Genomic DNA, 25,665 nt, shown 5'->3' with positions numbered 1-25,665 from the left:
AAGTGCTCTGCCACTGAGCTGCACATCCAGTCTCCAAAGATACCTTAATAAATGGAAATTAATTAAAATTATTTGATTATGAGCACTTCCAAACAAGACAATTCTCTCAAACAAAACAATTCTCTCAATCAAAAACAAAGTAAGCTAAAAGTAATTTTTAAAATATTCCTTATAAAAAATAAAAGTTCACAGAATTAAAATTCTATAAAGGGCTAGAGTTGTGGTGCAAAGGCAGAGCGTTTGCCTGGCAGGTGTTAGGCCCTGGGTTCAATCCTCAGCACCACATATAAATAAACAAAATAAATAAATAAAATAAAAAGATCCACTGACAACTAAAAAAATATTTTTAAAATTCTGTAGAAAACTGAAAGAATATTAATCAAAAATTGAATTGGTAAAACCTACTGCACAGAACTGGAGACCTGGAGGCCATGGGGAATTACATTACAAAATAACTCTAAAATAAGAAAATGAATCAATTAGCATACAGAACCTTGGACTGCTACTTAGAGTTCTCCCACTGGAAGGGATTCTGGGATTATCAGGGCTCAAGGCTGGCTGTCATCTGCCCTTTAACAAATTCTGTTTTTGTTTCAAATGTTCATGATCTATAGAGAAAATAAAAAGAGAGAAAAGTGACTTTTCTAAAGTTATTTTATGGTATATTGAATTCTGATACAGTCAAGATACTTCATCCAATGCAGGATGTCAGTGTTTATACAACAGATGTTATTTGTGCACCATTACAAATATACTGCCAATTAGCACAGCAGCCAGGGAGCTGCTCATCCTAGACTAGCAGGGGCAGAGTCTGCAGGAGGGGGAGGGAAGGTCAGGAGAAGGAGGGGGGGCCTGGAAGATGGGTGGGGTCTGGAAAAGAGGCAGGGTCTTAAAGAGGAGGAGGGTTGGGCTGGGGTTATGGCTCCGTGGTAGAGCGATTGCCTAGCATGTGTGAGGCACTGGGTTCAAACCTTAGCACCACATAAAAATAAATAAACAAAATAAAGGCATTGTGTCCATGTGAAAAACAAAAATTTTAAAAGAGAGAGAGAGAGACAGAGGAATGTGAGGTCTGCAGGAGAAGCAGGACAGAAATAAGGGAAAGATCTGGAAGAGAGACAGGGTCTGAAGGAGGGGGAGAATGAGTCACAAGGGGGCAGGGCTTGCTTGGCAGATGGGTGGGACCTGAGGGAGGGACAGGCCCTAGAATGTGAGTAAGAGATAGAGGAGAGGCAGGGTAGGAAGGAGGGGGAAGGTGGCTCGGGAGGCAAGGCAGGGCCGAAGAATATGGGTGGGGTCTGGAGAAGAGGCAGGGTCTGGACGGGGAAGCCTTAGCAAGAGGGTCTTGGAAGGGTGGCTTCTTGCTAATTAAACTCTCCACCAAAAGAAAAATGTGTGGCTGTGGTAGCTCAGTGGTAGAGTGCTTGCCTAGCATGTGTGAGGCACTGGGTTTGATCCTCAGAACCACATAAAAATAAATAAACTAAATGTATTGTGCCCTTCTATAACTAAAAAAAATTTTAAACAAAACTAAGCAAAGATTAAAGAATAAAAATGTGGTTCATTATTAAAATTACAGGGGATGTATTTTTAATAAATTCTGGTTTTGTTAGAAGTAATATATTTAAACCTAAGCAGTTCAGAAGGCTAAGGCAGAAGGATCTTGAGTTCAAAACCAGCCTCAGCAAAAGCAAAGCATGAAGCAACTAAGTGAAACTCTGTCTCTATAATACAAAATAGGGCTGCCCCACACCAGGCATCTCCCTCAGGCTGCTCTGAGGAGAATGGAACCCCGGGCGTCCCTAGAGACACGACTCACGAGGCTCCTCACACCAGGAGGCTTCATCAGCCACTCTGAAGAGAAGGGAACCCCGGGTGTCCCTAGATACGTGACCCAAGAGAGTCTCCACACTGGCGTCTCCTCCAGATCGCTTTGAGGAGAAGGGAACCCAGGCCTACTTAGAGACATGACCTGTGAGGGTCCCCAACCCTGGCATCTCCCTCAGGAAACCCTGGAAACCACATGAGGGTCCCCAATACAGGCGTCCCCCTCAGGCTGATCTGAAGATAAAGGAACCCCAGGCATTCCTAGAGCCATGACTCACGAAGTCTCTAAGAAGTCTCTAAGCCAAAAGTCCGCTGAGGCTGCTCTGAGGAGAATGGAGCTCCGGGAATCCCTGGAGGCATGACCCACGAGGGTCCCGAAACTGGGTCTCTCTCACAATCTGCTCTGGGAAGGGAGCTCTGCCCCACTCTGTGGAGTGACCCAACACTCCAGTGAGCCGGGGCTCTCCCGGGTTGGTCCTGAGGGGAAAGCCAGTTCTCCTCACACTCAGGGAGGCAGCATTAAAGATGGCGGTGAGGCCCTGCCCCTTCTTGACCACGCCCCTTTGGCCAAGTGCACGTGCACCAGCTGCTCACGGCTCAAAGGCGGGGCCTCTCCTGGCTCCCTGGTGAATGTCAGCGCCTTCTTCCACCCTCAGCAGTTACTGAATAAAATCTGTTCCCACTGCTGTAACTAGGTCTGGCTGTGGCACCATGAGGAGTGGAATCTCAGGAGAGGAGAAATGGAGTCCAGGAGACTCTTCCCTGCACTCCTCCAGGCCAAGGGCTGCAGCAGCCTGAGGCAGGTGGGAAGAGGCACAGACGGAGGCTTCCACAGGGAGTCTAGACACTCAGGCGCCCAAGGGCAGAGACCACCTCAAAGGCTTCTGGGACATGTAGTCTTTGAGACAGAGTGACTTAGCCAGGGTCTGCCCCATTTTGGAATCAGGAATTTTAAGAAAATCTGTTAATTCCCAGCCCAGGGTGACCACTGTAGGAGGGTAGAAGAACCTGAGCTCAGACCAAATTCCCAGTAGCCTCTGAGAGCATTCTAGGTCAGTCAGTCTGTCCTGCCTGTCCAGCTCTCACCATAGATGCCTCGGGGAGCTGCAGGCTACACAGATTCAGGGTTCTCAGGGATTCTAGACAGTGTAGTCTGGTGCTCTACGGACACTGTCTTTGCCCTTCAGGACCATGGAAGTTGTGTGCCATGTGCTGGCCCAGGCACCCTGGAGGACCCTGGCAGTGGACTCTGGTGTTCTACCCATGCAACCCTCACCACAGAAGCCAGAGGCTACAAGTAGCACATTTACCCTCATACCCCCAGGATTCTGGGTAGTGCAGTCTTGTACTCTACAATGCAGCACAGCTGCAGAGGTCTCTGTGAGCTGCATGTTACTCAGGCACCCCTAGTGATTCTGAACAGTGTAGCCTGGCATTCCTCCCATTCATCCCTCACTCCAGAAGCCTATAGGGGCTTCAAGTAGCACATTCACCCTCATATACCCACCTAGAATTCTGGGTAGTGTAATCCAGTCTTCTACAATGCAGCCTCCACCCCCAGCAGAGGTCTCTAGAAATTGTAGGCTACACAGTCATTCAGGCATCCCTAGGGATTATGGACAGTGTATTCTGGTGTTCTGCCAAGGCAGCCATCACTACAGTGGATTCTGGGAGCTGCAAGCCCCCAAGGATTATGGGTATTATAGCCTGGTGCTATGTTCAACTGCACAGTGACTACTTAGAGCTCAGAGCCCTCAGGAATTCTGAGTATTGTAGTCAGTTCTACTCAGTCAGCCCTGACTGCAGAGGTCTCCGAGAGCTGTGGGCCATTGATTATTCTGGGTTGTGCAGTCCATCCTACCTAAGTGGACTTCACCATCAAAGGTCTGGGATCTGTGTAGCACAAGCCTGCCTAGACACCCCGGGAGTCTGTGTAGTGCAATACAAACCTTGCCCTGGCAGTACTCAAAAGGTAGGTGTCTGGGAGATGCAGGCCCCCAGGGATTCTGGTAGCATAGTCTTGCCTTCTGCCTCCATAGCCCTCACTGTGGAAGCCTCTGAGAGTTCCAGGCCACATGGACACTGGGCACCTCCAAGAATTCTAGGTGGTGTAGTTCAGCTCCCTACCCTGCAGCCCTCACTATTGCAGATCCTGGAAACTGCAATTCCCCCTGAGGATTCTGGATAAGGAAGTCCAGTGTTTTGCCTACAAGCCCCTACTGCAAGGGCCATGAGAACTGAAGGCCACATGCTTGCCTTGGTACTGAAGACCTCACTGTGGAAGCCTCCTGGAATTGCAGGCAGCACATTCACCAGTGTGTCCCCAGGAACTGTAGGTATTGTAGTCTGACCAGCATAATGCACAGCTCTCACTTGGGAGGCCTCTGGGGGTTGCAGGCTGCATACTCACCTGGGAAACACACCTCACCAAGGATTCTGGATACTGCAGTTAAGCTCTCAGTCCAACAGTCCTCACAACAGAGGATCCTGAGAGCTGCTAACACCGAGATTTGTGGGTAATATAGTTCTGTGTTTTTCCTACTCACTGCAGAAAATTCTGAAACTCAAATTCCCACTTAGGATTGTGAGTAATGCAGTCCAATAGTTTGCCCACTCACCACAGAGGATTCTGGGAGCTGCAGTCTCTGATGGTTCTAGATAATGCAGTCTAGGGTTTGCCTGCACAGTCCTACTGAGGATCACAGGAGCTGAAGACCCCATGCTTTCCCTGGTACCCTAGAGATTCTAGGTAGTGGGCTCTAACAATACAACTGTCACCACAGAAACCTCTGGGACTTACAGGGTCAGGGTATGAAGGCATCCCCAGAAGTTCTAAGCATTGAAGTCTGGTATTCTGCCCTTGCAATTCTCACCCCAGAGGCTCTTGGGCAGAGCAGGCACCCAAAAGTAATTGATAGCATAGTTTGATTTTTTGTCAGTATGGCCCTCTCTGCAGAGGTCTCTGCAAGCTGCAGGTCCCCAAGAATTATGGGTAGTACACTTTGTCATTTGACCCATGCTGCCCTCAATTCAGAAGGTTCTGGTAACTGCAATGATGATTCTGTAGTTACCCAGGATTCAGGGTAGTGCAATCCATCATAATCCTTACATCTCTCACCCTAGAGGCTCCTGAGAGCTTCTTACTGCATTTTCATGCTCCCTTACCCTCAGGCCCCAGTGAGACTCCAGGCACTGGGCCCTCCCTGCACCACCTTGAGGGGGCATTTGTGTCCTTAGACACTCAAACCACACAAAATACATTGATATACCATGATAATGAGCAGCCAAAGCCTCAGTAAGAAATACTGTTGTTGGTGTGGGGCTGGGGATGTGGCTCAAGTGGTAGCGTGCTCGCCTGGCATGCGGGGGGTGCTGTGTTTGATCCTCAGCACCACATAAAAATAAATAAAGATGTTGTGCCCACCGAAAACTAAAAAATAAATATTAAAAAAAATACTGTTGTAAAATAAGTTCTGCTAAAATATTACCTGAGAAAGTAAAGAACATGGCAGAATTTACTTCTCAGCACACCAGGCAGTGCACAGGAAGCTTCTTCCTCATGTTTTCCTCACATGGACCTCAGTCATCCTGAATCCACAGTGGAGCCTCCATGGGTAGGTGCCAAGGAGAAGGAAGTTCTGGTCCTCACCATAGATATATCCACCAGGCATCCCCAGGCCATGGTATCTTTCTAGGTGTGTCCCTAGGATTAAACAAAAAAAACAAAACACTGGTTTACACCTTAGATAGAGCCCCTAGGAGTCTCTAGATGTGGCATCTCTCAGGTGGGTCCCCATGAGAAGGAAGTTTGATTAGGGCACAGAACACAACCCCCAAAAGTAATTGATCAGAGAAAGTTGTCCTGAGTGCCCCCTGCTGGCCAATGTAGACAGTGCAGGATGCTGGGTGTTCACTGTTCAGAGCTGCACCCCCTTGTGCTAGGCACAGTGAAGCTCTAAAATTCATACTTCTGACTATTCCAGGTCATGATTTTGGAAATCAAAAAGAAATAGAGCCTACCATCCTATGTCTTGATCAGAATGGATGGAGATAGCAAGCAGCAAAATACAGGGCCCATAGACAAAATTCCATTGAATTCAGCAATCAAACTGGAATAAGAAAAATTTTAAAACATTAATATTTCAAATAGAGACCCCAAATATGAAGTACTTTCATGTAAGTCTTAAAGTACAATCATTCTTTCAGAAAATCTTGAAATGTTTAGAAAGAAATCAAATGAAATATAAATAAATGCAGATATACTTTGTTCAGGTCTCAATATAATTAAGATGAAATTGTCTCAAACCTGACCTGAAGATTCAGTGCATTCCAGAAATTCCCAACAAGCTGTTTTTAAACATAGACTAGACAGCACTGACTGCAGAAGGACCCACTTCAAGAAGGCACATATATGGACACCAGAACCTATCAAAATACTCTCTAGACTTGCATTTAAAATGGGAAACTGTAAAACTCTAGAAGATGTGCATGACCACATGTTTCATGAATACAGCACCCCCCAAAAAAAATCCATGAAATCTGGGGATGTGGCTCAGTGGCTAGGCACCCCTGAGTTCAATCCCTGCTACCAAACAAACAAACGATAATAACAACAAATAAATGAAAGAAAAACCTGATAATGTGGACTGTATTAAACTGCTCTGTTTAAAAAAAATCATATTAAGGCGATAAAAAGACAAATCAAAGACGGGGAAAATTTGAAAAGTATATGTCTAAAACAAACTTGTGTACAAAATATAGTAAGACACTCAACAATAACCCAACATTGGGCTGGGGATGTGGCTCAAGCGGTAGTGCGCTCACCTGGTATGCGTGCGGCCCGGGTTCGATCCTCAGCACCACATACCAACAAAGATTTTGTGTCCGCCGAGAACTAAAAAATGAATATTAAAAATTCTCTCTCTCTCTCCTCTCTCACTCTTCTCTTTGAAAAAAAAAACAATAACCCAACATAATGGGTAAAGATCTGAACAGACAATGCACAAGAAAGACACAACATGGCAAAGAAGCATAGAAATGACTCTGAGTATCACCTGTCATGAGGAAAGCATAAACTAAGTTCCCAAGGTGCACTGCACAACTATTAAGCTGCTAAGGTCTTTACTAAAGTGTAGTATCAACCATGAGGATGATGAGCAGCCACAGGAACTCTTTTGAGACCCTGCCTCTAAATAAAATACAAAAAAAGGGCTGGGGATGTGGCTCAGTGATTAAGTGCCCCTGGATTCAATCCCCGGTACACCCACACACACACACACAAAAAAAAAAAAAAAAAAAAGATTAAACTACTCTAAAGTGGACATGGTTATATTTCCTCAAACACCTACTTGTTTAATTATTTATACAGTTAATTACTGGTAACTGAAATTCTTAGCTAGTTCTGAATTTTATTAGGAACATTTAGAACACAAAAATCAAATAGTTCAAACTAATATAAAATTCAAAGTATGTGCCTCTTTTACATATTTCATGTTGAAGTAATAACATATGATAACTTATTATATTTTTATCATGTCACTAAGTTCTAGGTTTGTCTTCTTAAAACTTGATCACTACAGGGGGTAAAAATGACATTTTAGAGATTCTATTTCAACTCATGGCTTAACTTTCCCTAAAGCGTGACTTTATTTTTAAAAAAAAAGTCCTAATACACTTGAGACTCTCAGAATCAAAATACTCTCCTTATAGTGTATTGCATAGCTAGACCATCAATAACAGTGGTGTCACATCATAAAGCATGTTCACATTAAGCATACCATCAAAACAACAAAAAGGCTTTATTGACCGTTGATAAGAAAAATGACACATGCCTCTCATCTCAGCTATTTGGGAGGATAAAGCAGAAAGATCACAAATTTGAGGCTGACATTAGCAATTCAGCTAGACCCTGTCTCAAAATGAAATTGTAACAAGGACTGGGGACATATGTAGCTCAGGGCTTGCATAGCACATGCAAGGCCCTGGGTTTAATCCCCAGTGCCAAAAAAAAAAAATTCTCTAGGTGAGACATCTGATAACAGTCAACTATGGCAGGTACATAACAGAACAGAAGCCATTATGTCAACCTCTGTTTTTTTAAAAAAGCTTATTTTTAATAAATGTATCTGAATTACAAAAAAAGCAGCTACTGACTTGTGTCTTACATTTTGTAATGATTTGCACCCCAGGAGATTTCATCTATAGTGGTGTTAAATATCATAAAATATCAACAGTTAACATTAAAAATATCATCATCCCTCTTCTCTTTTAAAACTGATTTGCAATTTTCTTAGAATAATTTCATATGAACTTGGAAGAGGCACTGTGGTATATGTGTATATGTGGAAATAAAAGATCTTTTAAAAAATTATTTATTTTTAGTTGTAATTGGACACAATACCTTTGTTTTATTTAATTATTTTTATGTGGTGCTGAGGATTGAACCCAGGGCCTTGCATGTGCTAGGTGAGTGCTCTACTGCTGAGCCACAACCCCAGCCCCAATACATGATCTTTTTAAAGCATACCTCTCATGCTTGAGTCCTGTCAAAGACATCTTCTGGATGGACTCCATGGCCTCTCACATGCCAGGCAAGTGTTCTTCCACTGAGCTGCACAACCAGTCTCCAAAAATACCTTAATAAATGGAAATTAATTAAAATCATTTGATTATGAGCACTTCCAAACAAGACAATTCTCTCAAACAAAACAATTCTCTCAATCAAAAACAAAGTAAGCTAAAAGTAATTTTTAAAATATTTCTTAAAAAAATAGAAGTCCAAGAATTAAAAATTCTATGGAGAGCTAGAGTTGTGGTGCCTGGCAGGTGTTAGGCCCTGGGTTCAATCCTCAGCACCACATATAAATAAACACAATAAATAAATAAAATAAAAAGATCCACTGACAACTAAAAAGTATTTTAAAAATTATGTAGAAAACTGAAAGAATATTAATTAAAAATTGAATAGGAAAAACCTACTGAACAGAACTGGAGGCAATGAGGAATTACATAGCAAAATAACTCTAAAATAAGAAAAATAAATGAATCAATTAGCATACAGAACCTTGGACTGCTACTTAGAGTTCTCCCACTGGATGGGATCCTGAGATCATCAGGGCTCAAGGCTGGCTGTCATCTGCCCTTTTACAAATTCTGATTTTATTTCAAATGTTCATTATCTATAGACAAAAAGAGAGAAAGGTGACTTTTCTAAATTTATTTTATGGTATATCAAATTCTGATATAGTTAAAATAATTCATCCAATGCAGGATGTCACTGTTTATACAACAGATGTTATTTGTGCACCATTACAAATATACTGCCAATTAGCACAGCAGCCAGGGAGCTGCTCATCCTAGACTAGCAGGGGCAGAGTCTGCAGGAGGGGGAGGGAAGGTCAGGAGAAGGAGGAGGAGGGGGCCTGGAAGATGGGTGGGGTCTGGAAAAGAGGCAGGGTCTTAAAGAGGAGGAAGGTTGGGCTGGGGTTATGGCTCCATGATAGAGCACTTGCCTAGGATGTATGAGGCACTGGGTTCAAACCTTTTTAAAAATATTGCTGAGGAAAAACAGCAGAAGTTCATAGGATTAAGAATTCTGTAGAGGGGCTGGGGATCTGGCTCAAGCGGTAACTCGCTCGCCTGGCATTCGTGCGGCCCAGGTTCCACCCTCAGCACCATATGCAAACAAAGATGTTGTGTCCACCGAAAACTAAAAAATAAATATTAAAATTCTCTCTCTCTCTCTCTCTCTCTCTTAAAAAAAAAGAATTCTGTAGAAAACTAAAAAGAGAAAAACTTAAAAAGAACTGGAAACCTGGTCGATATGGGACATTTCCTAATACAGACATTTCAAAACAACTAAAATAAGAAAACTCAATCGGGCTGGGGATGTGGCTCAAGCGGTAGCGCACTCACCTGGCATGCATGCGGCCTGGGTTCGATCCTCAGCACCACATACAAACAAAGATGTTGTGTCCGCCGAGAACTAAAAAATAAATATTTGTTGGGAGCCAGCGACCGCACCCTGAATATGGCGCTGGTCTCTGCTTCCGCTTCGTTAAGCGGTTGGAGTTGTTAGAGGTAAACAACTCCTTGTAAGGCCGTGGGGCTGGGCTCTGGCCTGCTTCCGCTGCGCTGTACCTATTAGACTTTTCCACGTGGTGCTAGTTCATTGGCGGGGCTGGGTACTTAAGCTAGGGCAGAGAGACCGCTCGCTCTCTTGTTCCTGTTTTCTCATCATGCTTCAAGGGTCCTGAATAAACTGCTGAAAGAAGAATCCTGTATCGTGTTTCCCTTGCTGGCGAGGGGTCGTGACAAATATTAAAAAATTCTCTCTCTCTCTCTCTCTCTCTCTCTCTCTCTCTCCCCCCCCTCACTCTTTAAAAAAAAAAAGAAAGAAAAGAAAACTCAATCAATCCATTAGCATAGCAAAGTTGGAACTGCTGCTTGGAGATCTCCCACTGGAAAAGACCCTGGGATCATTAGGGTTCACAGCTAAGTGTTACCTGACCTTTCACAGATTCAGATTTTATTTCAAATGTTTATGATCTAGAGAAAATAGGTGACTTTCCTAAAGTCACTTTATGTTCATCAAAGCCTGATATAGTCAAGATATTTCATCCATGTAGAATGTCAATGTTTATACAACAGGCTATTTTGTGCACCACTGCAAATATACTGTAAATTAGTGCCCTGAGCTGTGGCTGAGAGAGGCAGGTAGGAAACAGGGTAGGGTCTGGAGGAGGGCCACAATCTGGACAGGGCAGGGATCTGTACAAGAGACATGGGGGCCTTGGGGAAAGGGTCTAGGCAGAGTGTGTGGAGGGTGTGGTCTGGAGGATGGGGTGAGGTCAGGAGATGGGAGGCAAGGCCTGGAAGAGGGGTCTGGAGGAAGGTCAGAGCCAACAGGAGGGACAACAGATGGTGAGGAATATTGACCTTGGTGGTCACTCGCTCAGAGCCCTGAGTTCTCTAGCCTTCCATCCCAACAACCCACCTCAGGGACACTGACCTGAGCTGGGTGGAGGAAGCAACAGTCTGCCTCACCCACCACCCTCCACCTGGTACAGTAGGCCCCAGCAGCTTCACTGAATCCTGGGCAGAAGTCCCTGGCCATCCACCACCCTGCCTGCTCTGTACCAGCCACCTTAAAGTGCATAGAAGTACCAGGTAGTCTACTGAAAGAGGAGAGGACCCGGGTATGGTGGTATACACCATAATAATCCCAGCTACATAGGGAAACTGAGAAATGAAAATTCTAAATTTGAGGCTAGTCTGGGAAATTTAGCAAAATCCTGTCTCAAAAAGAGAAGTGAGGATGTTGCTCACTTATACGGTAGAGCACTTACATAGGATACATGAAGTCCTGAGTTCAAATCCCAGTCTAAAAAAAAAATATATATATATATATATATATATATATATATATATTTTAAGAAGAGGTATACACTGTTATTGTAAAACCAAGTTCCTTTTATTCTACATTCATCTTTATCATCATTTAAATGCATTATCACATTCATGAACAATGAATTATTTTGGCAGAAGCTGTAGAGCACTTGAAAACTAAAATGTAAGATGCTATTTATTAAAGATCAATCAATTCAAGATAAATGATTTCTAAAATGAAGATGTAAGCCAGTAGAAAAGCTAGATTGGGATCATAGACACCTGACTCTGCAACATATTGGTGCAGGCACTGACTTCCTCAACAAGACCCATAAAGTTCAAAAAATAAAACCAAGACTCAATAAGTGGGATGCCTTCAAATTAAAATGCTCTGCCCAGTAAAGGAAATAGGATCATGAAGAGAGCCTCTCAGAATGGGAGAAAGTCTTTTCCATCTACTTTTCCAACAAGGGATTAATATCCAGAAATATAAATAACGCAAAACATGTAACAACAGAAAAATGAATAGCTCAATACAAAAATGGGTGAAAGAACTAAGCAGACATTTCTCAAAAAGAGAAATACAAAGGGCTGAAAACATGAAAGAAAAAAAAAGTTTCAACATCCCTGGCAATCAGAGAAATGCAAATCACATGTACATTAAGATTTCATCTCCAGTTAGAAGGGCAAACATCAGGAATACAAAAACTAACAAACTCTGGTGAGGATATGGAGAAAGGTACACTCACCTGTTGTTTGTGCAGACGAGTGCAACCAAACACTATGGACAGCAGTTCAGAGATTCCTCAAGAAACTAGAAAAAAAGGCATCACATGATCCAGCTGTTCCTCCCACCTTTTTTTTTTTTTTTGGTATTTACCTAAAAGAACAAAAATCAGCATGCTATAGGAATACAGCCATATCAATGTTTAAGCCAGCACAATTCTCAAGCACAATTCACAAGCTATGAAACCATCCCAGGTGTCTGTCAACAGATGAGCAGATAAAGAAAGCATGGCATATACACACATCAGAGTTTTACTCGGCCATAAAGAACAATGAAATTACTGCATCTGCTGGTAAATGAATGGAACTGGAGAACATCATGCTAATTGAAATAAGCCAGACTCAGAAAGCCAAGGTCAAATGTTTTATCTTATATACAGAAACTAGAGATAAATAAGGAAATATAGAAAGGGGGAGATCCCATAAAGATAGAAGGGAGGTCAGTGGAATAGAAGGGGATGTAGGGGGAGAGATGAGGGATGGGAAAAGGGAGGAACTGCAGAATGAAACTGAACAATCTAAGTACATATACGATTCCACCACAGTGAATCCCCCCTTCATGTCTATCTATAAACCACCAGTTTAACAAAACAATAAATAAATAGAAGGAAGACCACTAGAGAAAGAGGAGCAGGAGAAAGGAGGTGGAGAGGGAACATGGAAATACTGGGGTGAAACTGAACAAGTTATACTCCATGCATGTCTGCATACATCAAAATGGACCCCAGTATTATGGATAAGTAAAATGCATCAGGGCTGGGGTTGTGGCTCAGTGGTAGAGCACTCACCAAGCACATGTGATGCCCTGGATTTGATCCTCAGCACCACATAAAAAAATAAATAAATGAAGGTATTGTGTCTAGCTACAACTAAAAATAATATTTTTAAAAATTTTCTAAAGAGGTAAGATGCACATATACTGATAATTAAACTGGAATTCTCTCAACCAAAGAAAAATGTGATTCATGAGTGAAGTTTCATGAGTTTAGTTCCATGAAATGTGGTTCATGAGTTTAGTACATGGAATACACTTTCTTAATATGTTTAGGTGTAGATCAAACAAACACCTGTATCTTATTTATTTATATGTGGTGCTGAGGGTCAAACCCAGGGCCTCACACATGCTAGGCAAGCACTCTACCAGGAAGCTTCAGCCCCAGCCCTGAAATACATTTTTAATAAATACATTTGTTACAAATAACATACAAAACTGAAATAAAGTAGTGGGCTGTTAACACACGTGCTTTTCCATATTTCCGTATTCTTTTCTACTACTTTGACACCATTAAAACAATAAGGAGGGCTGGGGTTCTGGCTCAGTGGCAGAGCACTTGCCTAGGATGTGTGAAGCACTGGGTTTGATTCTCAGTATCAATAAATAAAACACAATCCATGGACAACTAAAATAACATTTTAAAAAATAAGCAATAAGGAACACAAGTAATGGAGTCTCTCCTGGGCTTAGAACCCTCATTCATCATTCCTCCTTCATCCCACCCAGGTACTCCAGGAAAAACCTGGGGTAACTGTAGAAAGATGATGAGTGGCTGGGGCTGGGGCTCCATGGTAGAGCACTTGCCGAGCACGTGCAAGGCATTGGGTTCAATCCTCAGCACCACATAAAAATAAATAAATTAAATAAAGGTATTAGGTCCAACTACATCTAAATTTTATTTTAAATTATGACAATATATACATAATGTAAATTATTTGTAAAAAGATGATGAGGGTAACAACCTAAGGCCTGCTGCAGAGCCAGCCTGAATGAAATAGTGAAGGAGCAGGGTGCACAGCCAGGCTCTCCTCAGCTCTCAGTCCCAAGGTGGGGCTCTCTCCTCACCAATGCCACATTTCCCACACCTGCTGCAGGTCATTTCAGAAGCTTCTAGTGGATCTCCCTCAGGCAACTCTGAGAACAAGAGAGCTCCAGGCATCCCTAGAGACATGACCCATGAGTGTCCCTGAGCCAGGTGGCTCCCTGAGGCAGCTGAGGAAAAGGGAGCTCCAGGCCTTTTTAGAGTGTCCCCAAACCAGGAGGCTCCCTGAGGTAGCTCTGAGGAGAAGGGAGCTCCAGGCATCCCTAGAGACATGACCCACAGTGTCCGGAGGCTGGCATCCACCTGAGGCTGCACTGAGGAGAAGGGAGCTCCAGGGGTCCCTAAAGACATGACAATAGACCCAGCCTGATTCCCTCTTAAAATTGGGAACCTTCTTGCCACAAAGCCAGGAAAAGCTGATTTTGGTTTCACTGTAAATTACTGCAGATTCTGAACCTGCTTGGAATGCCTGCCCGTGCATTGGACTCCCCCTTGCCTGGCTCTCTGACCAGACAGCAGCCCTCTCTGAAACTGGCCTTCCCTGGCCAGATCAAGCCCCTCTCTGAGGCTCCAATGACCTTCATAAATTCTGATGTCAGGGCCAGCAAAATGTGAACTACCTTTGTGCCCTGCTGTCCGAATGTTGTTATCTGTGACCCCCTTTGTGGAACTTTCTGGGCTATGGAGCCGCTGCGAGGGAGCTGAGAGTGTCTTCTTCCCGCGGTTTTGGGTGGGAGAGGCAGCCCGGCTGGTGGAAATGATCAGCTTGCATTCATTTGATTTTAAATGGAGTCACTGGTCTTTTCTTTGCATCCTGGTCTAACAGTGACCCACAGTGTCCCCAAGCAGGGTGGCTCCCTGAGGTAGCTCTGAGGACAAGGGAGCTCCAGGCGTCCCTACAGACATGACCCCCAGTGTCCCCGAGCCAGGCGTTCACCTGAGGTAGCTGTGAAGAAAAGGGGGCTCGGACCCTCCCTGAGGGGTTAACCACAGTTTCCAGAGCCTGGCTGTGCCGTGTGGGTCCTGAGGAGAAAGCTCACCTCTCACCCTGAAGGAGGACTGACGTCAAAGATGGCGGTGAGGCCCCTCCCCTGATGACCACGCCCCCCATGGCCAAATGCCCGGATAACCACGTGCCCAATGGCCACGCCCCTAATGGCCACGCTTGATGGCCATGCCCCACAGGACCCTACTCATGCTCAGAGGTGGTGCCCACCCCTAGTTCCTGGAAAATCTCAGCCCTTTCTACACTCTCAGCTGTTACTGGATAGAACCTGTGCCCACAGCTGTCACAAACTCTGGCAGTGTTGGCTGTGTCATCATGGAGTGGAATCTCAGGAGAGGAGAAAAGGGAGTCCAGAAGCCCACCTCCCCGTTCACCAGAAACCAGGGAGCTGAAACTCCAAACCCCAGCTCTTGTGCTACAGCGAAGGAAAATTTAAAGTCAGACACCAAAAGTCATGCAGGAGAGGTTTCTGAGAAGTGACAGTGAGGTGAAAATAAATTAAAACTGAGGCTTAAGCAAAAGCACTCTCAAGGGGGAGAGTGGGCATCTCCAGGCAGAGAATAAAAGGACATAAGGCTGTCCCCAGACTTCATTACTGTTGACGTTTGCCAAGAGAACTGGGGACCACCTGTGTACTCTGCCCATCAGGTGGTCAACTCCTCCTTCACGTTGGGCAGTGGAGTTGTTGACCTTAGCTGGTCCTCTCCAGAACTGTCACCGTGGCCAACCTATTTAGGGGGCTTCATCCACAAGTCAATCCCATGTTGATGTGGGCACTGGGGTAAATTCCTGGTCAGAGGTTACCTTAGTGTGACTGTGCTACTAAAGGGATCTTCTATAGTGGCACCCCTTCCTCTACAGAAAATCTTAACTAAGTTTCCCCAGAAATCTTCACCATAATTGATTTGAGGACTATCAGCAAAAGAGTCTCTATCTACAAGAGAGATCAATGTAGGTAACTTCCTATGTTCCTGTTTCTCTATTTCACTTGGCCACTGGCCTGGAAGAAATCATCACTCCAGGTGCTGAATGCCCCATTACTAGTTTGCCACAAACATTTACCAGTATAGTAGTTTATAGAAGTGTGGGGAGCCACTCTGAATGACCCACACCTTCCAGTCCTGAAGCAAGAGGCTCTGAATGATCATTTCAACCATTTCATGGTGACTTGGGCATTGTCCCAACTCAGAAAGTGGAGGCATGTCTTCAGATGTAGGTGTCACCCCTGAGGTTGAGCTACACTCACCTGTTCCTCAGTAATCCTACCCCTTTGCCCAGTTTGGGATAGAATGGTCCATGGAAACTCCCTTTGTGTGTCCCCTGCTCTTGCTCTGCCTTTGGGTGTGGCCTTCCTAGATGTCAGTCAACCTGCTGACACATACATCAGGAAGCTAGACTCAATCCCCTTAAACTTGAACCCTTGCCTCATTTGAATGGCTTCTCCTCAATAAAAGTGTTCAGCACAAGTGTGTGTGTATGTGTGTGTGTGTGTGTGTGTTCTCTCTCTCTCTCTCTCTCTCTCTCTCTCTCTCTCTTTCTCTCTCTCCAGACCCTTAAGGGTAGAGGAGCCATCACTATAGGACCCAAAGAAAAAGGTATTTTTCTGTCTCTTGTGTGATTATTTAACACAGCCCAGTTCACCTGGAGTGACCCTGAGTGTTTTAGTCATGAGAAAGGTGACAATTTGTGGCCCATATGGAACTCTAGGATGAATTTTAGAAATTTAGTGGGTTTGAAATTTCTCTCCAGAAGTTAAGCACGCTTAGGATTTAAGAGTAATGTGGGCTGAATTGTAGAAAGCAAGTAGAAGAAAAATCTGTGACATTCAACATTTTAATATTTGGGAGTAGTTTGTCTTTAGAAAGAAAAAAAATATTTTTATAATTCTAGAGACTCTAAATGTAAAGAATTATTAAGATGATTAATGGGATATGTTGTTAAGTATTCTCCCATGGGGAAAGTGCTTTTGTGGACTTTTTTGGATTGTTTTTGTGAATTTTTATATTTTGAAATATTAAGTAAAGATGGGGGGGTTATATACTAGAAGTCTGTGCTTGGAGAGTGAGAAAAGGGGAAGGAAGATTTTGTGATGAGACTTGATAAAAGGATTCTTTACCTGTAGAGGAGTAAATGTTATTTTTGTGAATACTCAGAAGGTTTATACTGAACCTCTTTGCTACATTCTTGTCCTGCTGAATCAGAAAGGCTGGAACTCAGCCACTGTGGACAAAAGACTTTAGCTGCTGTTCCCTGTGGTGTCTGTAACTAGACTCACAGCCAGCAGTGCTTTCAACTCTTAAGCAACCTGGCCTGGGTGCCAAATGAAGACTGCCCTAAAATCTGAGAGAAACACTGCTATTGATGGGAGATTTCCAACTATGCTCTTTTTTATATTTTGCTTTTAATTTTGAAGGTTATGGGGGTGCACTTGCTTGTCGCAGGAACAAAAGCCGGCAATGTTCCTGTGATGAGCATAAAACCCTTACTCTCATTCTTGACTAAGTAATTGTAAAAAATAAAATATACATAAGGGTCAAAAATTTAAGCTACATCATGTGACATCACAGATTTATTTATGTACTCCTAGTTAAAAATAAATGGATTCAAATATCTTAAGAACCACGTGGTTACATAAAGTTAATACAATTATAAGTTATGGGCTGGGGAAGTGGCTCAAGTGGTAGCGCCCTCGCCTGGCATGCGTGTGGCCTGGGTTTGATCTTCAGCACCACATACAAACAAAGATGTTGTGCCCGCCGAAAACTAAAAAATAAATATTAAGAAAATTCTCTCTCTCAAAAAAAAAACAATTATAAGTTATGCCCTTATTATTAATATATTTTTCTAGGTACTTGGATAACCTATAGTTCTTAATTCATAAAATGATTAGCATATATGTCTAACTGTTTAGTAAATATATATTTATCTAATTGCTTTTCTTCAACAGAAACAAATAATTTACATACTTCTTATACATGCATTTATCTGATGTTCTGCCTTACCTCCTCTGCTTCTGTTTACACATATTTTAGATACAGACATTTTAGATGAATATATTTCACTATAAATTTCATTTCAAGAGAGAATACAACCTTCAAGTAATCTCTAGTTCTCAAAGTTATCATACAAATTTTTTTTTAATTTTTTATTTTAGTTGTTGTTGGACACAATACTTCCATTTTTAAATGGTTTTAGGTGGTGCTGAGGATTGAACCCAGCACATTGCACATGCTAGGCGAGTGCTCTAACACTGAGCCACAACCCCAGCTCCTGTATAAACTTTTATAAGATGATAAACAAATATAATTCTATCTTCAGAAATGTTCAAGGGGTTTAACTATTTTTTCATTAATATTTCTTCTCATCAAAGTACAAAAATTTGTTTAGATTCTAAGGTTTTCAAAAATTACTCCAAAGTATAACCAGGAAAAATTCTAAAAGGAAAAGATGCTTCAACCGAGAGGAAGCACACATTGGAGGTCCTAAGAAGAATCAAAAAAACATCTTTGGGTGAAACAAGGTCTTTACATTCTAGATTTTAATGATTAAAGTATTTCCCTAAACCAGAAAATCTTTATATCATTATCTAGACAGATGATATAAAAAGTTAAAACAATTAAAAAGAGATTTATATGTACTGTACTGACTATAAAAATTTTACCTGATTATTCAAGAATATTTCAGGCTATTTCCCTAATTTCACTATGCTAATGTGAGCTAACGTTTTGTCCATATTTTGGCAAGATAAAAACCTATTAAAATGTTGCTTATTTCCGTTAAGGAAGGTCTTTATTGCCTAATGATTCGTACTGTTTACTGTGATAAAATAAAATTTAAAAAGTCGAATCCTGTAACAAGGCCTCTGGACCTGAGCTGGAGCCTCACTGACATGGCTACATCTCTGAGAGAAGTTACCAATCAGGCTCCATGGTAAGAGCTGACAGGGGAGGAAGGGAGGGGAGAATCAGCTCCCCCCTTCTCAGTCGCTGTCCTTGAAGAGTTAACTTGCCCAGAACAGTGAAAGAAAAAGCTGCTTTGGTGTGAACTTCTGCAGACTGGGAGCTTCTGAGCCCCTCCACTTACATGCTGGGTATAGAGTTCTGAAACCACTGAACTCAAAGTTCAGGGGGATTGACTGATTACAGAGAAAGCTGTACCCTCTGAACCTGACCTTGTAGTGTGGTGCTCTGTTGGTGCAGACCACATTATAATGGCACCTTAGAACTCTGAGCCCCCAGGAATTCTGGGCATTGTAGTTCGTACTACTAGGGCAGCCCTGACCTCAGAGGTCTGTGGGCCATTGATTATTCTGGGTAATGCAGTACATGCTATCTAAGTGGACCTCACCATCACGGCTCCTGTGATCTGCCTGGACACCCCAGATGCTTTTCCCTGAAGCCCTCGACAGGAAGGTGTCTGGGCGCTCCAGGGCTCAGGGATTCTGCAGCCCCTGAGGGTTCTGGGTAATGTAGTGCAGTGTTCAGGCTCAATTACTACAAAGGATCCTGGGAGCTGAAGCACCTGAGGGTTCTGGGTAATGTAGTGCAGTGTAGTCTGGCCTTCTGCACAGCCCTCACTATGAAGGCCTCTGGGAGTTGCAGGCTGCACACTCACCTGAACAACACCTCCCCCCAAGGATTCCAGGTAGTACAGTTAACTTCTCTGCCCTCCCGTTCTCCCCACAGAGGACCCTTAGAGCTACAGCCCTTGAGTGTAGTGAGTCATGCAGTTAGCGCACTCACATCAGAGGGTTCTGGAAGCTAAATTCCCCCTTAGGGGGCTGGGGATGTGGCTCAAGCGGTAGCGCGCTGGCCTGGCATGCGTGCGGCCCGGGTTCGATCCTCAGCACCACATACCAACAAAGATGTTGTGTCTCGCCGAGAACTAAAAAATAAATATTAAAAAAATTCTCTCTCTCTGTCTCTCCCTCTCTCTCTCTCTCCTCTCTCACTCTCTCTTTAAAAAAAAATGAAATAAAATAAAAATAAAAATAAAATAAATTCCCCCTTAGTGTTGTAGGTACTTCAGTCCCAGGGCTTGCTCAGCCATCAAAGAGGGTTCTGGGAGCTGAAGTTCTGAGGACTGTGGGTAATGTAGTGCAGTGTTCATGCTCAATTACTACAAAGGATCCTGGGAGCTGCAGCCCCTAATGGTTCTGGGTAATGTAGTGTAGTTTCAGGCTCAATTACTACAAAGGATCCTGGGAACTGCAGCCCCTGAGGGTTCTTGGTAATGTAGTGTAGTTTCATGCTCAATTACTACAAAGGATCCTGGGAGCTGCAGCAGCTGAGGGTTCTGGGTAATGTAGTGCAGTTTCATGCTCAATTACTACAAAGGATCCTGGGAGCTGCAGCCCCTGAGGGTTCTGGGTAATGTAGTGCCCATCGGTGACATCACAGATGTGGACACCGTCTGATGTCCAGTTGTACCCTTCGGTGACATCACTGCAGTGGACGTTCAGGAGGAGAAAGCGTCAAGGAGACCACCTTCCTAAGCGCCATCCTCTGCACTCGGCCCCTCCAAGCACAGCTGCAGCCCGTGGAGCACGCAAAGGAATGAACACGCCGGTCCTAGTCAGCCCTTGGTGGCCACCTGCAGCTGGCCAGCACGCAACACAGCACAGGGGAATCCCCACCTCTGTGCCCAACTGTGGGAGGCCCGATACCCAAGCGGCCGGCCGCAGAGGCCTCTGAGGAAGCGGTACCCAGGCATTCTGGGTATTGCAGTCCAGCATCCTGCCCACGCAACCCATATCGTGATGCCCCCAATCCTGGAAGCCGAGGGCCGCTAGCGTTCTGGGTCCGCCCACAGAACCCTCACCATGATGCTCCCCCCCACTGGAAACCAAGGGCCCCAAGCATCTTGGGTAGTGTAGTCCAGAGGTCTGTCCACGCAACCCTCACCATGATGGCCCCTGGAGCATTCTGGGTATTGCAGAGCAGCATCCTGCCCACACAACCCTCACCATGATGGCCCCCGAGCATTCTGGGTAGTGTAGTCCAGAGGTGGGCCACGCAAACCTAATCACGATGCCCCCCCATCCTGGAAGTCGAGGGTCATTAGCATTCTGGCTACTGTAGTCTAGAGGTAGGCCCATACAACCCCTACCATGATGCCCCTCCCTGGAAGCCGCAGCCCGATCGTTCTGGGTAGTGTAGTACAGCATCCTGCCCACACAACCCTTACCGTGATTGCCCCACGTTCTGGAAGCCGAGGACCCTGAGCATTGTGGGTAGTGTAGTCCAGAGATCTTCCCACACAACCCTTATGGTGATTTCCCCCCTGGGATGGTGCCGAGATTCTGGGTAGTGTAGTCCAGAGGTCGGTTCATGCAACCATTAGGGTGTTAGCCCTCCCCGGAAGCCGGGGGCCATTCGGATTCTGGGTAGTGTAGTCCAGAGGTCTGTCCACGCAGCTCTCACCAAGATGGGCCCCCTCCCCCGCCAAGCAGCAGGCCCCAGGGATTCTGGGTAGTGTGCTTTGGCGCTCTGTGGAGTCACTACAGATACCCTGGGCAGCTGCGGGCCGGGAGGATTCTGGATATTGTAGTCAAGTGTTCTCCTATTCAGCCCCACTACAGAGGATCTGTGGACCCCTCAGCTGATCCATAACAATCCTCCTGGTCCCTCCTGGCGTACACTAAGGGGAGCTGCACCCCACTAATGGGACACAGGGATTAGATATTGAGGTGAGCATATGCCACCTGGGAACGGGGGAGGGTGAGGAAGCTGGTCAATAACGGGGTGATGGGACATTATCGGGGATCGGGTGGTCAGATATAGGGTGGGGGACATCACCGAGTGTGTACGGAGAAACCTGAGAGACAACGCGGAGAGCCCAAGGAGATGGAAGTGCCGAGACTTGAGGAAGAGAGCCGAGTGTGTACGGAGACACCCGAGAGACTAAGCGAAGAGCCGAGGGAGGCTGACGTGCAGAGACTTCACGAAGAGAGCCGAGTGGCCTCGGAAGGGCCGAGTGTGTACGGAGAAACCCGAGTGTGTACGGAAAGGGCCGAGGGTCGAGGACAGAGTGGAAAAGGGGGACCCAAAGAACCCATGTTGGCAGGGAGTAGTCGAGGGCCAAAGAACCGGTTCAGGGGCGGCGCAGAGTGTCCAGGTCCTGAGCGGACCGCGGGGAGCCACGCAGAGGGCACCGGGAGGGCCAGAGGCGGTGGACGTGCTGGGGGCGGTCGGCAGGCGGGGAGGGGAGCAGGGCAGGGGAGCAGGGCGGCGGGAAGTGATCTGGGTGTGGCGGGGAGTGGGGGCAGCGCAGGCTCGGAGGAGGGAGGCCCTGGAGGACGCTTGGGTCCGGAATGGCCCAGGGGGAAGCGGAGTCAGGGGCGGCGCAGTAGGGCGTGGTGGAGGCCGGGGCGTGGTGGAGGCCCCCCGGTGTGGGTCTGGCCTTCAGCCCAGACCTCCTAGGGTCGGCCAGGTCAGGTGTAGCCTGAGAACAGCCAGAGCTATACCACTTTCACTTCTGTGGTCAGAGTGGGAAGAGGACACGTGGGAGCCTGTGTCCCTCAGGAAGCCTCCCTGCAGAAGTACCCAGCCGGACACCCCTCAGAGATCTGATGGAGTCCAGGGCACAGAGCCTGAAGAGTCCTGGCAGGGACGGGGTCGTGAATGTACCCAGGACACTGCGTCCTCCCCGAGTCGGCACTTGGGACACAGAGTACTCCTCCAGTCTACACTGCGGACATAGTGTCCTTCTCTAACCTACACTGGGGACACAGTGTTCTCCTCCAGTCTACACTCGGAACACAGCGTCCTCCTCCAGTCTACACTGTGGACACAGTGTTCTTCTCCCGTCTACACTCGGGAGCCTCAGATACAGTGTCCTCCTCCAGCCTACACTGGGGACACAGTGTACTCCTCCAGTCTACACTGGGGACACAGTGTCCTTCTCTAGCCTACACTGGGGACACAGTGTCCTCCTCCAGCCTACACTCAGACACAGGGTCCTCCTCCAGCCCACACTAGGGACACAGTGTCCTCCTGCAGTATACACACGGGACACCGTATCCTCCTCCAGCCTACACTGGGGACACGGTGTCCTTCTCTAACCTACACTGGGGACACAGTGTCCTCCTCCAGCCTACACTCAGAACACAGTGTCCGAGCAGACTCTGCTGTGTGGGTCTCATGAAGACAGATGGACCCTGCTACAGCGGTCACCAGAAGCTGTGTGACACGGTCTGGACAAAACACCGTGGAAGAGCTGGTGTCTTTGGGGTCCTGCCTGTTGCCACATGTGGGCATCCCACCTTGGGGTGCTGCACTAGCCCCCTGTGCAGAGGGCCATGGGGACCCTCCCCTCATGCTGAGGGGGCCTCACTGCTTCCGAATCTGTTTTGATGTGAAGTCAGGGCTGATGCCTGGGGTCACTACCCACTAGACCAAAGGGCCTTGAACACCCAGTGCCCACCCTGGGGGCTGCCCTCTAACTAATGATCTTGTGCTGCGTAGCCCCAGGCCCCTTGGCCAGACTGACGCAGGTGACTCAGAGTTCAGCTCTGCAGCAAGTGGGGACCCTCAGTAGTGTAGCAGGACTGAGCAGGGAGAGGGAGGGAGGGGTACAGGGGCTGTGAGCAGGGAGAGGGAGAGAGGGGTACATGGGGCTGTGAACAGGGAGAGGGAGGGAGGGGTACAGGGGGTGAACAGGGACAGGGAGGGAGGGGTACAGGGGGGTGTGAGCAAGGAGAGGGAGGGAGGGGTACAGGGGGTATGAGCAGGGAGAGGGAGGGAGGGGTACAGGGGCCTGTGAACAGGGAGAAGGAGGGAAGGGTACAGGGGGTGTGAGCAGGGAGAGGGAGGGAGGGGTACAGGGGGGTGTGAGCAGGGAGATGGGGGAGGGGTACAGGGGGGTGTGAACAGGGAGAGGGAGAGAGGGGTACAGGGGGGTGTGAACAGGGAGAGGGAGGGAGGGGTACAGGGGGTGTGAGCAGGGAGAGGGAAGGAGGGGTACAGGGGGTGTGAGCAGGGAGAGGGAGGGAGGGGTACAGGGGCCTGTGAACAGGGAGAGGGAGGGAGGGGTACAGGGGGTGTGAGCAGGGAGAGGGAGGGAGGGGTACAAGGGGTGTGAGCAGGGAGAGGGAGGGAGGGGTACAGGGGGTGTGAGCAGGGAAAGGGAGGGAGGGGTACAGGGGGTGTGAACAGGGAGAGGGAGGGAGGGGTACAGGGGCCTGTGAACAGGGAGAAGGAGGGAGGGGTACAGGGGGTGTGAGCAGGGAGAGGGAGGGAGGGGTACAGGGGGGTGTGAGCAGGGAGATGGGGGAGGGGTACAGGGGGTGTGAGCAGGGAGAGGGAGAGGGGTACAGGGGGTGTGAGCAGGGAGAGGGAGGGAGGGGTACAGGGGGGTGTGAACAGGGAGAGGGAGGGAGGGGTACAGTGGGTGTGAGCAGGGAGAGGGAGGGAGGGGTATAGGGGGGTGTAGGGGGTGTGAGCAGGTAGAGGGAGGGAGGGGTATAGGGGAGTATGAGCAGGTAGAGGGGATGGGTGGGTGCCCTGATTCCCTCTACAAGCAGATGACCTTCCACTGGGCACCCCCACTGCCATAGTCACCCCAGGTCTACAGGATGCAGGGTTCCAAGTCTCTCCATATGAGAGCCCCCTCTTTCCCCCAGAAGCTCTCCTGGGACTGTGAGGGTCATGCCTTTGGGGGCAGGGTCTCCCAGAGACTCTCTTCTGGTTCGGGAGGTCCTTGCTGCCCAGGGCATGAGTTCTGTGACCCGATAATGATGGTGTCCACATCCACTGCCGGCCCTGGGAATGCCAAAGGCCCTCTGCCACCTGACAGGGATCCCTGGTAGGGATGAGGAGAGGGAGGTGACCTGGAGGGTCTTGGGGCTCAAGGAGTCAGCAGGGTGCTGAGAAGAGGGGCAGATCGAGAAGGGACAGAGGGGACAGGGAGACAAACTGGAGTGATGAGGACCCAAGCTTAGGGCCTGGGGCCGTGAGGGGTGGGAAAATGCAGGAAGGAGCTTCCCAGGACCCTGCAGAGGACGGCCTGCCCTTCAGGATCCCAACCCCAGAGATGTGGACCCGAGGCAGGAGGTTTGAGCCCCGAGGGTGTAGGGCTGACGGCGGCCAGCAGGGAGCGCAGGCAGTCTTCTGAGCATCAGCGCCGCTGTCTGCCTTGAGGAAGGGACTGGGTCCATCCCATGCTCACACACAGGGCAGGTGGGCGGGGCTGTCCTGGTCCTGCCGGAGCTGGACACACCAGGCAGGTGAGCCAAGCAGTCTGATGAACAGGTGCTCAAGGAAGGTGACCTTGACACAGACTCAGGGCTGTGATGGGGCCAGGTGCAGGACCCAGAGTCACTCAGGAGAGGCTCAGGTGGAGGCTGAGGCCGCAGCCTGGGGAAGAAGTCAGCCTGTCACTCCTGGCACAGGAAAGTGCTCCTGCGGGACCCTGAGGCCAACCACATGCTCATGAGGGACATGGAGTGCTGGGCGCAGGAGGAGGGAGCCTCAGGCCCTGGGCTGCTGGATTTGGTGATAGAGGAGCACTGAGACTCTCAGGGAGACTTCTGTCCCCAGGCAGACCCACAGCCTGAGCCCCACCTTGCCCCTGTGCCTCTTCCAGGAAGCAGCCTAAGGCCAGGTGACCCGAGGCTCTGGCAGACCCAGGGTGCTTTCCTGTCACACAGCCCCTGGGCGACAACCCCCATCGGGAAGGAGTTGGGACAGGGGGTGCTCAGCTGGGCCCCAGAGGAAGCCACTCTTAGACAGGAGACGAGATAGAGCAGTGCCACCACTCACAGACCCAAAGAGAGGAGGGCAGGGTCTCATACTCGGGGACAGAGGGAGCCAGCTGACCCACCAGGGAACAGGCCTGTGTCGG

At 47.3% G+C, this 25,665-nt stretch overlaps 1 long non-coding RNA gene across 1 annotated transcript; it reads right to left on the bottom strand.

Annotated features, from left to right (window-relative positions):
- Positions 1-5,325: 5,325 nt before the first annotated feature.
- On the bottom strand, positions 5,326-9,002 carry LOC144376921 (uncharacterized). The gene is made up of 3 exons (XR_013437270.1): positions 8,891-9,002; positions 8,354-8,462; positions 5,326-5,518 (listed from the first exon to the last, which is right to left on the bottom strand). It is a non-coding gene; the product is annotated as an uncharacterized LOC144376921 (long non-coding RNA).
- Between the last annotated feature and the right edge of the window lie 16,663 nt (positions 9,003-25,665).

This window comes from Ictidomys tridecemlineatus, chromosome 4 (assembly GCF_052094955.1).
Source record: "Ictidomys tridecemlineatus isolate mIctTri1 chromosome 4, mIctTri1.hap1, whole genome shotgun sequence".
Classification (NCBI taxonomy): Eukaryota; Metazoa; Chordata; class Mammalia; order Rodentia; family Sciuridae; genus Ictidomys; species Ictidomys tridecemlineatus.
Note: the sequence above shows the minus strand (reverse complement) of the source record. Positions and strands in the feature narration are given on the sequence as shown.